This window comes from Vombatus ursinus, unplaced genomic scaffold (genome assembly GCF_900497805.2).
Source record: "Vombatus ursinus unplaced genomic scaffold, bare-nosed wombat genome assembly UNPS02014179.1, whole genome shotgun sequence".
Taxonomy (NCBI): domain Eukaryota; kingdom Metazoa; phylum Chordata; class Mammalia; order Diprotodontia; family Vombatidae; genus Vombatus; species Vombatus ursinus.
Window position 1 is genome coordinate 1865067 of NW_020953957.1, and position 14525 is coordinate 1879591.

Genomic DNA, 14525 nt, shown 5'->3' on the forward strand with positions numbered 1-14525 from the left:
CACTTTATTCCCTAGGCTACTTAGCTACCCTTAACGGGGAAGGCATTAGCAGTGGGGTGGACTGGGAAAGGTCTCCTGTAGAATTGGGTTGCTTAAGCTAAATCTTGAAGGAAATCAGAGATTTTAAGGGATGGAGATGAAGAACATTCCAGGCATAGAGGAACAGAATGTAATACAAAGGCAGAGAGGTGGAAAATGGAAGGTTACGTGTGAGGAAATGCAAGTGGGCCAGTTTGGCCATATTATAGAGCACATGAAGGGGAGTAATGTGACTGTTTTGTGCAGGATGGATTGAAAAGAGGCTTGAAGCAGGGAGACCAGTTTGAATTTTATGTCAATCAACCACACGAGAGGTGATAAGGAAATGAACAAGGATGTTGACTGTTTTGAGTGGAGAGAAGAGGATCTATTCAAGAGATGCTGTGAAGAGAGAAACAATAAGATTTGGCAACTGATTGAATATATGGGATGAGTGAGGCTGTGGAGTAGAAGATGACACCAGATTGTGGATCTGGGTGACTGGAAGGATCGTGGTGTCTTCAATAGTGTTAAGGAAAAATTACTAGTACAGCACTCGGAGACTGAGGCTCAAGTCTGTCTGAGTTTCCCTCTTGACTTTCTTTACCATGCTCCGGCAGCTTTCTTACCCTAGAAGTTCGCTTTGCCCCTGCAACCCCCTCCTCTGATTGACTTTCTCCTCCCAGAACTTTTTTTAAGGAAATTTTAAGGAAAAGCCCAGATGAGTCACGTCTTATCCACCTTAGTGCTCTTTTCCTGACTTTCCAGACCTTCTCTGCCACACTTATAGGTGGGTATTCACCTTTTCAGTTTCCTTTTATTTATCTATCCTCTCTCTGCTTATATCGGAATTCCCAGACATTAACATTCTTACACCTAGTAAGTCCTTAATAAATGCTGTTGACTTGACTTATTTAACATTCATCTATATCCAAGCCATTTCTGACTTGGAAACATAGACATCCAAACTGGTATAGTCTCCCTTGCCCTGTGGCATGACTCTTTGCCCCAAGATTTCAAGTAACATTTATAGAAATCTTGAACAAGGAAAAGATATGTGAAAATATAGTTCTGGATTAACATTGAGAATTATTGAGTAACCAAGTAGACTGGACCATTCCCCTCATTCACAAAGATGTTGCTTCCTTTCCCTGATATCTTTATCCTTTCTCAATGGAAAAAGATATGTCACTGCAGTTGGGTGGGCGGGGAGGCAATGATTTAAACCAGTTACTTGTCTTAAGGTACCAGCTTTAGACTGTGTCCCCATTGTCCTCTCACCTACTACTTACCTTTCCAAAGGACTTTTCCAAGGATTTTGGAGAAGGATTTAGGAAGAAACGTTATTTCTTAATATTTCTAGAGATACTAAAGGGGTTTTTTAAATATGTTTCCAAGATAGTGATAGAGAAGTTTTGAAGAGGAGGGAATGTTTTTTGGAGAAAGATGGGTTTTGTTTTGAGAATGTTGAGTTTGGGGTGTGGATGGAATGTCTAATTCAATATATAACCAGCAGGAAGTATATGATGTGGGATTGGAGATCAGGAAAGAGGCTAGAGCTGAATATATAGATTTGGGAGTCATCATGATGGGTATGGTGTATCCCATTGGAGCTGCTGAAGAAAAAACATGAGTCACATTTACTTTGTAACATCTTGATGAACTATTCCCCCAACACAGTGGCCTAATAGTAGAAAGTCTCCAACTTTGATTAAAGGAGAAGAGAAGGAAGAAATGAAAAAAAATTATGAAGTTTCTTTATGTGCTAAGCACTTTATAAATATGAGTTCATTTGATCCTCTCAACAACTCTGGGAAGCAGATGCTATTATTATCCCCATTTTGAGGAAATTAAGTCAGACAGAGATTAAGTGACTCCCTAGTAAATGTCTGAGGCTGGATTTGAACTCAAGTCTTCCTGACTCCAGACCCAGTATTCACTGTGCCACCAAGCTATAAAGACAAAAGTGAAAAAGTGCCTGCCTTCAAAGAACATACATAGCACACATATGTATATGTATGTATGCATGCATGCATGTATGTAGCATATATACCCTTAGCACAGTACCTGGTCCATAGTAGGGTTTTGGATAGGCAGTGCTGAGAGTACTTCTCATAGAGTGAAAGAATGTACTTCTTTAGGGTGGGTCCTAGTGCCAGTTGCTTTCAGGATGGGGAAATTAAGGACCTTATCACTGGGAAGGGCATAGAGAAGAAAAAATCTAGAAATGATGGTGATAAGAAAACAAAAATGGAACCCACTCTGCACATGTTTCTGATGACTGGGTTCTCAATGACCAGTCCCTCATATATCATTTTTTAAAGGTTACTACAAAAAGTCTGAGGAAGATAGGAAGGGACCAGGCTGTAAAGAATTAGAAATGCCAATCAGAAAAGTGCATATTATATCTTTGAAGTATTGGGGGGGGCCAGGAGTTTATTAAATAGGGAAAATCACATGGTCAAAACTGCATTAGGAAAATCACTTTGGCAGGTATATGGAAGATGGATTGGAGTGAGGAGAGATTTACGGCAGGGAGACCAATTAGGGAGCTATTTCAATAGTGTGATCGAGAGTTAACAAGGGCCTGAACTAGGATGGTAACTGAGTGAGTGGAGAGAAAGGGAACATGCAAGGAGTCGTTGTAGGGTTAGAAACAAGATCTGGCAACTTCTTAGGTATGTGGGTGAATGAAGGAGGTTGTGAACCCAGGGAACTGAAAGGATGATGGTACCCTTGACGATAATAGGGAAATTTGGAAAGAGGGAGGGTTTTGGGAGGGTAGGGTGTAAATAATGAGTTCTGTTTGACCCAGTTTAAGCATGAGAACATCCAATTCAAAATGTCCAATAGGCAATTTGTGATTTAGGATTGGCACTCAGGAGAGAGACAAACATTTGAAATATAGATCTGGGTATATCTGCATTGAGATGATAATTGAACCCACGAGAGCTGATAAGATCACCAAGCAGGAAAGTGCATATATAGACAGCAAAAGAGAAAAGGGCCCAGGACAGATGTTTAATGCACACCCACAGTTAATGGACATGACGTTACGACCCAGTAAAAGAGACGGAAGGAACAGTCTGACAGAAGTATAGCTAGAAGAGAGCAGTGTCACAAAACCCTGGAGAGAATCGAGAATCCAGGAGGAAAGGGTGGTCATCAGTGCCAAGTGCTGTAGGAAGGTCCAGAAGGGTGAGCACTGAGAAGGAACCCATAGATTTGGCACTGAAGACAATAATCTAAATACTACAGCTATGACTGAGTGTAGCTAGTTGCAGTATAGGCCCATTATCAATGCCAAAGAGGCCAGAGTTGATCAATTCTACGAAGACCTATAACATATTCTAGAAATAACACCCCCCCAAATGTCACTTTCATCCTAGAGGATTGGATTGCTAACGTAGAAAATAAAAGGATAACTGGAATAACGGGCAAGTTTGGACTTGGAGTACAAAAGGAAGAGGGGCAGAGATTAATAGAGTTTTGTGAACATTACTCACTGATTAAAACAAATACTCTTCTTCAACAATCCAAAAGGCAACTGTACATGTGGAAATCACCAGATAGTCAATATAGAAATCAGACTGATTACATTCTGTGCAGCCAGAGGTAAGGAAGGTCTATACAGGCAGTGAAAACAAGACCTGGAGAGGACTGTGGTTCAGATCATGAGCGTCTCACCACCAAATCCAGGCTTAAATTGAAGAAAGTAGGGGAAACCATCAGACTGTATAGGTGTGATCTCCATAACCTCCCTTATGAATATGAAGCAGAGGGGATGAATGGATTTAAGGGACTAGATCTAGTAGATAGACTGTCTGAAGAACTACGGACAGAGGTTTGTAATATTGTACAGGAGGCAACAACAAAAACTCCAAAGGAAAAACGATCAAGAAAATAAAATGGCTGTCTGATAGGGACTTACAAAGAGCTGAGGAAAGAAGAGAAGGGAAGAGAGAAAGGGAAAGATATACCCAACGGAGCAGCAAGGAGAGATGAGGTTTTCTTAAAGGAGCAAGGCAAAGAAATAGAAGAAAACAACAGAATGGGAAAGAAGAAATTTCTTGAAGAAAATTAGAGATATCAAGGGAATGTTTCATACAAAATGATAAAAGACAAAAATGGTAGGGAATTTACTGAAGCAGAAGAGATTAAGAAGAGGTGGCAAAAATACACAAAAGAACTATACCTAAAAAGATCTTGACGTCACTGATAGCAGATAACCACCATAGAGCCAGACATCTTAGAGAATGAAGTAAAGTGGGCCCATTGCTAACAATAAGACTAGTGGAGGAAGGGCAGCTAGGTGGCGCAGCGGATAGAGCACCAGCCCTGGATTCAGGAGGACCTGAGTTCAAATCTGACCTCAGACACATAACACTTACTATCTGTGTGACCCTGGGCAAGTCACTTAATTGCTTCAGATGGGAAAAGGGGTACAATAAGACTGTATATTGTCACCTCATTTTAAAAAAAACCTTATATGTAGAGTACAGCATGCTAAATACCAGACTGGATGAATCAAAAACTGGAATTAAGATTGCTGGGAGAATTATCAACCATCTTAGATATGCAGATGATAATGCTCTGATAGCAGAAAGTGAAGAGGAATTAAGAAGCCTCTTGATGAGAATGAATGAAGAAAGTGTAAAAGCTGGCTTGAAGCTTAACATAAAAACAAAAACAAAACCCTAAGATCTTGGAAACTGGTCCCATCACTTCCTGAAAAATGGAGGGAGAAGAAATGGAACCAGTGTCAGATTTTAGAATCTTGGGCTCAAATATCACTGCAGACAGTGCTGCAGCCATAAAATTAAAAGACACTCGCTCCTTGGAAGGAAAACCTGCAAATCTGGACAACAAACTAAAAAGCAGAGACATCACCTTGCTGACAAAGGTCTGTATAATCAAAGCTATGCTTTTTCCACTAGCAATGTATGGCTGTGAAAACTGAATTAAAAGGAAAACTGAGGAGCACAGAATCAACACTTTTGAGTTGTGGTGCTGGAGAAGACTTCTGAGAGTCCCTTGGACAGCATGGAGGTCAAATCAGTCAAGACTTAAAGAAATTAAGTCAGGCTATTCACTGGAAGGTCAAATACTGAATCTGAAGCTTAAATATGGTGGCCACCTGATGAAAAGACAGGACTCATTGGAAAAAACCCTGATGTTGGGAAAGATTGAAGGCAAAAGGAAAAGGGGATGGCAGAGGATGAGATGGATAGATAGTGTCATGGAAATGATGAACTGGAATCTTGAAGAGATAGTGGAGAATGAAAGGGCTTGGTGTGCTGTGGTCCAAGGGGTCATGAAGAGTTGGACACGACTAAACAACAACAATACAGTATAGATGAATCTATAGCTACAGCTACCGTTGCAACTGAAAAAATTGTAGCTGTGATTGCAGCTGGGGTTAGAGCCCCAACTACAGCTAAGACTGTAGCTCTGGTTCCAGTTACAGTTATGTATGGCTAAAGCTATGGGTACAGGTGAGTCTAAAGAGGCAGTTTTAGCTACGGGTGTGGCTACTATAGTCAAATTTACTATAGCTAGAGCATGAGACTTGGAGGCAGGAAGAGCCGAGTTCAAATTCAGCGTTAGACACTTCCTAGCTATGTGGCCCTGGGCAAGTCACTTAACTTCTGTCTTCTTCAGTTTCCTCATCTGAAAAAAAGTGACAGTAGCTGACATTTGTATGATGCTCTTAGCTCGACAAAGTTTAATCCATAATTGTCTCATATAGGCCTCACAAGAACCTTGTGAAGTAAGTGTTGTATTAGTACCCACTTCCCCAAATTTGTTGTGAGGGCAAAATGAGATATTTGTGAAGTACTTTGCAAATCTTAAAGTGCTATTATATATACATATATGTATTTATGTGTGTATATATATGTATATATGTATTGCTAGCTATTATTATTAGCCCAGATTCAATTTACGGTTACGGTCATTGCTATGGCTCCAGGTAAGACCACCATTTTGGTTATAACTATGATTACTGCTTAGGCTGTCGTTAAGAAGATATCGAAGACTCCCATTGTGGCTACAGGTACTGCCTATGGCTACAGCTGTTGGTAGTTAAGACTACAGCTACCATTACAGCAATTGCTACAGCTAGGTGTCACCCTTACTTCATGCTGAGAGCTGTCCCTGGCCCCCAAGTAGTTGAGTTCCCATGCACAAACATATGCAAACATCCTCTTGCCCATACATTCATGCATATGCCTTGCACATCCTAAACCCAGGAACTTCATTGACCCCAAATTAGAAACGTACAACGTGATTGTCCACTGACTCCAGCAAAATAGAAATGGCAAGGTGTGAGACTAGAGGAAGAAACTATTCTTTGCTTTGGTTGAGAAGGTAATAATAAATAATAACAATAGCAGCCAACATTTGTATTGTGCTTTCAGACATAATACTCGAAATGCTGATCTGACCCTCCACAAATTAGCTAGAACTTTAGTATGGCTGTAACTAATGCCAAAGCTGCTCTTCTTCTCTGTAAATTACTTGTATTGACTTGGATGTTTTATAGAATGTTTCCTATGAGTAGAATGTAAGTTCACTGAGGGCAGGAACTATTTCTCATTTTTGTCTTTCTATCTTCCATGCATAGCACAATACTTTTCACAGAGTTGGTGCTGAATAAATCCTTATATTTATTAAATAAAGATGACAACAGCAATAAGTGATGTTTATATGATGCTCTTAGGTTGGGTTGGGTCTATAATTGTCTCATATAAAACATTGGTGTTAGGTACTGCAAGTATTACTATCCCCATTTTACAGATGAGGAAACTGTCTGAGAGAGGTTAAATAAATTGCTCAGGGTCTCACATATAGAGACAGGTTACAAACTCAGGTCTTCCTGACTCCAAGTCCGGCACCCTATCCATCACACTTGAATTCTTAAAGCATAGCATTGAATGACTGTCCTGTGTCCAGGGGCAGCTAGGTGGCGCCATAGTGCATAGAGTGCCAGGCCTGGAGTCAGGAAGACTGGTCTTTCTGAATTTAAATCTGGCTTCAGACACTTCCTAGCTCTGTGACCCTGGGCAAGTCACTTAACCTTGCTTGCCTCAGTTTCCTCATCTGTAAAATGAGTTGGAGAAGAACATGGAAAACACCGCTGGTATCTTTGCCAAGAAAACCCCAAATGGGCTCACAAAGAATTGGTCACAACTGAACAACAACCTGTGGAAGAAAAATTCAGCTTGGGGCAGCTAGGTGGCGCAGTGGATAGAGTACTGGCCCTGAAGCCAGGAGGACCTGAGTTCAAATCCGACCTCAGACCAAGCACTTGACACTAGCTGTATGACCCTGGGTGAGTCACTTAACCCCAATTGCCTCACCAAAAAGCAAAAAAATTTTTAAAAATTTTTAAAAAGGCAGAAACACAGTCAAGAGGGGAATACAAAAGAATATTATGAATATTCTAATCCCCATTTTATATGAAATTGAGGGGCCATAATATTAGTACAACCTAGTAATAATTGATATGTAAATAGCAGCTTAAGGTTTATAAAACACTTTGCATATGAGTTCTTATTTGAGCCTCACAACAAGCCTATGAGGAATTATTAACCTCATTTTACACATGAGGAAACTGAGGCTCAAAGGGGTGAGATTCAAACCCAAGTTTCTCTAGACTTCAGATTCTGTGCCCTTCCTGCTATACCCAGTTGCGTTTTATAAAGCGAAGCAGCTTTAAGCATTATGTACATTCAGGTTATTATTGCTGTCATTTCTTCAAAGGTCTGATTAATTACTTTCTGATCATGTCTCTTGCTGCCAATCAGAAAAGGACACAAGAGCTTCCCAAGGTAGGGAGCAAGCTATGATGAGTCTCAGTGTCCATCCTACTGAGATGGAAGGAGTCCAGGGAAGACCCTGGATGGGCCCTGGACCTCTCTTTTCTCAGAGCACATACAGGGAAAGTCTTCATCTATCTAGATTAGGTTAGAAGTGGTCCTGCCTAGGGGCAGGAGAATTATGACCTCTGCAAGAGCCTTCTAGCTTTAGACTGAAGGAGAACAGCTATAGACACGCATATTAAATATTTAGAATGGGCTCATCACTTCAGCTTGAGACAGAAAAAAATGCTTCGCAAAAAGTATACATCTTGAAGAGCTGGAACTGGGACTAGGGAGGGGGTGGGGTTCTGAGGAACTGGGGCTGGGACCTCTGACTCCTACCTTAGGCACACAACTGTCTAAGACTAGCCCAACAGCCCTCCCTTCAATTACTGATATGTACAGCAGGAACTCAGAGTAGCCTGACTTCATTCTTCTGGCCCTGATCCTGACTTTCTGGACCTCAAAATCATGCCTCTCCCTCCCCCAACACTTAGCCCTTCTTTCATCCTTCCTCCCTTTCTCCTTCCCTCCTTCTTTCCCTTCTTCCCCTCCTTCCCTCCTTTCCTTCCTTCCTTCCTTCCATCCTCTCTCCTTTTCCCCCTTTAGTAGTGTGGTAAAACCTATGGACTCCTCAGAAAAATTTTTTTTGTAATTCATAATTGAAGGAAAAGTTAAATTTCAGTTGGAGATTAGTGAAAATTAACATGTATTTTTTCCCATCCAAGTTGACAGAGACTCTGAAAACTGCCCCTAATGTATAGACCTCAATTCATGAGTCTAATGTGCAGAGTAAACAGGGAGGTCCTATTCTATCGAGTTTCCTTCTCTCCAGGTTTGGGCCCCAGATGACAGAGCCCATCAAGGTAAAGGGGGTGGGCAAGGTGTGTTTATCTCCCAAGGCTTTGGCCATAAACCTATTTAAAGTTTTAATATTTTAAAAGGGACTTGGTGGTTAAATAATTCAGAAACCAAATAGAGATGCTACTTTTATGAGAGGTTGCTGGCAAGTGAGAATTCTGAAAGCTCCCTCTTCTTGGCTGAAATCAGAGCCATACACCCTCTTAAAATAGTGGGGAGGGGTAAGGAAAATAATGAGTTCACATGGGGGCAAAAGCAACAGGAAAGAGTTGGGCAGTTATAATCATCATTAACCCTTCTGATATTGCCAACCCCTTGCAGTGTTCAAAACTCCCCTACGTTATCTTATTTCATTCCATGCAACTGTCCCAGCCCTACAATGTAAATAGAGCAGGTTTTATTATCCCATTTTACAGATAAAGAAAACGAGGCTCAGAGAGGTTAGGGGATTTGCCCAAGGTGGCACAGTAAGTAAGTGATGAGATTAGCATTAGAAACCAGATGTTCTGCCTCCTAATCCATGATTTTTGTTCTTTCCTCAATACCCGCAAAACTTCCAAAGTAAAAGAGGAGCCCCATTTTACTGAGAAGGAAAATTAGTTTGAAGACAGCAAGTGTCTCACCTTACCCAAGTGACACAACACTTCATAGCAGAGCTGAGATTTGAACTTGAGTGTCCTGACACACGGGCTAAGGTTCTTTCCAAGAGCCTCTGCAGGACCTCTGAGATCTTTTCCAGCTCTAAATCTATGGCCCTATGATTCTTAAGGGGACAGCTAGGTGGCCCCATAGAGCATAGAATGCCAGACTGGAAGTCAGGAAGACTCATTTTCCTATGTTCAAATCTGGCCTCAGACACTTCCTAGCTGTGTGACCCTGGGCAAGTCACTTAACCCTGTTTGCCTCAGCTTCCTCATCTGTAAAATGAACTGGAGAAGGAAATGGCAAATTATTCCGGTGTCTTTGCCAAGAAAACCCAAAAGGGGGTTATGAAAAGTTGGGCACAACTCAGACAACTGAACAACATGATCTTTAAGAGTGGTGGCAAAGCCACCTGTATTTGCAGAATGCTTTTATAGTTTACAAAGACATTTCATGGACATCATCTCACTTGATACTCATAAAAACATGGGGAAGTGGGTAAAGCAATATTTTAATCTAATTCAGCAAATATTTATTTGTTGCTCAGTTGTTTTTCCAGTTGTGTCCAACTTTTCATGACCCCATTTTGGGTTTTCTTGGCAAAGATACTGGAGTATTTCTTTCTCCAGTTCCTTTTACAGACAAGGAAACCGAGGCAAACATTTATTAATCATCTATTAAGTGCAAAGCACAGGTGCTAAGCACTGGGGATACAGAGTCAAGAATGGAACAATCCTTGCCCTCAAGGAGCTTCCATTCTACTGGAATGACGATAACGATGATGATAGCTAATATTTCCATAGCTCTTTAAGATTTGTAAAATGTTTTACCTATCTTCCCTCATTTGATCCTCACAACAATACTATGAGGTAGGACCTGCTTATTATCTCCATTTTACTGGTGAGGAAACAGGTTGAGAAACAGTAAGTTTGTGCTCAAGGTCACACAGCTAGTGTCTGAAGCTACCCTCAAAGCCACGTCTCCTTGACTCCAAATCCAGAACTCTATCCACTATGTCAAGAATGCACACGGCTAGATTGATTAGTAAATGCAAAATAAGAATTATGTAGTGTGGACATGGCATGTGTCTGGCCCTCAACCTGCTGTCTTTTCTCCCTCTTCCCTCTGGGCTGGCTCGCTCACATGACCAGCACTCTTGCTGGCAGGTTCACACATGGAAGAGCCACGTTGCTACAACTCACTCTTGGTTTCTAGAGATAACCATGCTGTGGGGAGCTATACTTCACAATCATTGCTTCTGAGCCCCACCAGTGTTCTTCCCATTTAACAAATCAGCCAAAATGACACCATAATTCTTCATCAGAAACATTCATTCATTAAAGAAAAGGCAAGGTGCAAGCTAAGAATGATTAAAACATAACATTCCATCCAAAAACTTGGGACACATTTTCCCTCTAATTTATACAGTATCCATGAGAGATGGTGGATACAAACTTATAAAACCTTAACATGGAATCCCTATATAGTATGTATCTCCTACTTATATACCTATGGCCAACTCACAAGTCTGGACTTTGAGCCTTTGTCTACTTCAGGCACAGCCTGCACAAGTAGTTTAGTGTTGGGTGGGGTCCACCTTTTTTCTGAACCTTTCCACTCTATTGCTGGTTAGAGCAGATTCCTGGCTACCTGCTACTTGCCTTTCTTCTTCTGGGCCGCCCAGGCGCTGTTAATCTCTTTCAACAAAAAATCACCCTAAGCCTGGGGACTACAGAGTTTTTCCAGGTTAGCTCCCTTGGCTAGACTTTGACGGGTTTCTCTTTCTAAGGCAGTGGATGGCAATTCAGGGGAAGAGAAAGATAGAACTATATCCACCATTCAGTTCTATCAAACACCAAAGCTTTTCCTCAAATCAGCTCTGAAAAGCAGCAAAGGCTTTTTTTCATCCATTTAACTCATTTTAAATTGTTTTCAATTTCTAAGCATTTTTTCCCTCCCCAATGGAAAAACAAAACAAAACAAAACCCTTTTAACAAATAATCATAGTCAAACAAAATAAATTCTCATGTTGGTTATGTCTAAAAATATGTGTCTTATTTTGCATTAGTCCATTACCTTTCTGTCATGATGTGATAGCATTCTTTTTTTTTTTTCTTAGTGAGGCAATTGGGGTTAAGTGACTTGCCCCAGGTCACACAGCTAGTAAATGTAAAGTGTTTGGCCTGAGATCAGATCTGAACTCAGGTCCTCCTGACTCCAGGGCCGGTGCTCTATCTACTGCATCACCTAGCTGCCCCTTGTGATAGCATTCTTATTCGTTGATTCTCTGGAATGATGGCTGACAACTACATTGGCCAGAGTAAGAATTTCAAATTGTTCAGTTTTTACAATATTTAATGTTGCAGTATTAATTGCTCTCCTGGTTCTGTTCGTTTCACTCTGCATAAGTTCATATAAGTTTTACTGTGTTTCTCTGAAGTCATCTCTTCATTTATTACATAGTATTCCTTTACAATCATCAACCACAATTCAGTGATTCCCCAATTTATAGATAACCTTCTTGGTTTCCAGTACTTTGTCACTACAATAAGAGATGCTACATATATGTTGGTACATAGAGGCCTTTTTCTTTTATTTCTTTGGGATATAAGCCTAAAATGGTATTGCTAGGTCAAAGGGTACGAACGACAGTAACTTTTTAAGCATAGTTTCAAATTGTTTTCCAGAATATCTGTGCCAATTCACAGTTCTACAAATAGCACATCAATGCACCTGCTTTCCCACAGCCCCTCCAACATTTGTCATTTTTTGTTGTTTTTTTTTAATCAACTTTTACAATCTGATGGGTATGAGATATAATCTCACAGCTGCTTTGATTTGCATTTTCCTAATTATTACTGATTTGGAGTATTTTTTTCATATAGCTGTAGATACCTTGGATTTCTTCCCTTGATAACTGCGCATTCACGTCCTTTGGCCATTTAGTAACTAGGATCACTAAGTTCTTTCAAGGAGCAAAACTCTCCCTCTAATCCGCTTTTCCAGGCAGTCAATGAGTCAATTAACATCTGTTAAACATCCACTATGTGTCAAACACTGTGCTAAGCACTGGGGATACAGAAAGGGGCAAAAGACAGTCCCTACAAGCAGCAGATGTCAGAGCAGGCTCTGAGGTCTTACTATGACAGAACTCTGAGGTCTTTTCTAAGACTTACTCAGAGATCTAATCTTATCCCTCAGCGGTCTGGTCTTGACCAACCTCATTTTTAGTTTCTTATTTGAAATGACTCCACCATCAGCCATACCACAAATTGGCAATATACAGCGGTTCTATAGCCACCCAATATTTCTAGGTATCAAGGTTTCCCTGCTTTGAGCCTCATAATCCTTACTTTCACGTAAATTGGATTCTGGGAAATTGAACACGTCAATCATCTTTATTCTAAGGGAGTATCTTTCTTCGAGGCTTACTTCTTTCAGTGTGTCTCCTATAACTATCCTTACTCTTTCTGTTTTCTATTCCTGAAATTGTTCAAATAAGAAAGGGACAATGCCTTGCAATGATACAAAGGATTTCAAGAGGTAAGGACTGCTAAAAACTGGGGGTGAAGGGCAGCAGGAAAGGCCTTGTATAGAAGGCAGAACCCAAGTTGTATTTTAAAGAATGGAAAGGATTCTAAGAGGCAGAAGTGAGGAAGGAGAACACTCCAGTCACCAGAGTCACCTTATGCAAAGCACAAATTTGAAGATGGGTAATGGAATTCTGTGTACAGGGAGTAGCTACCTGGCCAGTTTTATTAGAACTGAGAATGTGTTAAGGGAAATAATATGAAAGAGAAATAGGAAAGTATGGGGAAACTGAATCATGAGGGATTTTGTTTTTGTTTTTGTTTTTTGGTCGTTTATCCTAGATACAATAGAGAACCTTTGAAGATTTTTGAGTGGTGAGGTGACATGGTCAGATCTTTGTTTTAGGTATATCGGTTTGGCAGCTTTATAAAATGAATTAGGAAGGTGAGAGACTGGAAACAGGAAGACCACTTAAAAATCTATTGCAATAGTCCAGGAGTGAAGTCTGAGGACCTGAACCATGGTAGAAGCTAAGTAGAGAGAAAAGGACGGATGTGAGAAATGTTGTCCGGGTAGTACCCACAAGATTTGGCTTTTGATTAATTAGAAGGATGAAGGGGAGAGAAGAGTTAAGAATGACTCTAAGGTCATGAACCTGAATGACTGGGAGGATGGTGGTGCCCACTGAGTAGGCATGTTGGAGGAAGGACAGATTTGGGGAAGACAAATAATGAGTTGCTTTTTGATGGTGTTAAATTTAAGATGTTTGTGGAACAAGTGGTAATGAAATTCAGGAGAGAAGTTAAAACTCTCTCTCCTTTCTTTCTCTCTCCCTCTCTCCCCTTCTCTCTCTCTCTCTCTCTCCTTCTTTCTCTCTCTCCTTCTCTCTCTCTCTGTATGTGTATTTCTACACCTATAGAAGCTAATAAAAAGTAGAGAGAAAAAAACAGAGGGTCCAGAACAAAGCCTTGCAGGACAAGGACATTTATTGGCAGGAGAATGATGATAAACCAGCAAAAGAGACTGAGGGCAGAGTGGAGGAGCACTAAGAGAGAGAAGTGTCATGGGGGAGAAAAGATAAAGAGGGTACAGCCAACAGTGTTGAAGCTCAGAGAGTTGAAATGACTTAAATCAGATTTAGAGCTAGAAGAGACCTAGCAATAACTTAGTCTGTCCCCTTCCCCACCCCCCGAGACTCCATTTTGAGGCTCAGACAGGTTAAGTCACTTGTCCAGCGTTATATAGATAGTAAATAACACAGCCTGGATTCATGTTCATATGCTCTGACCCCAAACTCAACAATCTTTTGGTCCCCTTTGGAAAGAAAAGGCATTAAAGCAAAGTGTTCCTTAGGGCAGAATCTAACTGAACTCATACAGTTTACCATGTAAATTTACCATGTTTCTTCTACTAGAAGGCAGTGTTGCAAGAGATACAATCCTTGCTGAAAGTTTTCCTTTGCCCAGATTGGCTGTAGAGGTTGTCAAGCCCTCTGACTTCAAATCCAACCCTTTCTTTCTACTGAACCGCTCTATCCCCGGAGCTATTAAAGGCACAGGACATCAGTTAATCTACCAACACGAATTTATTAAGTGCCCGCTATGCACCAAA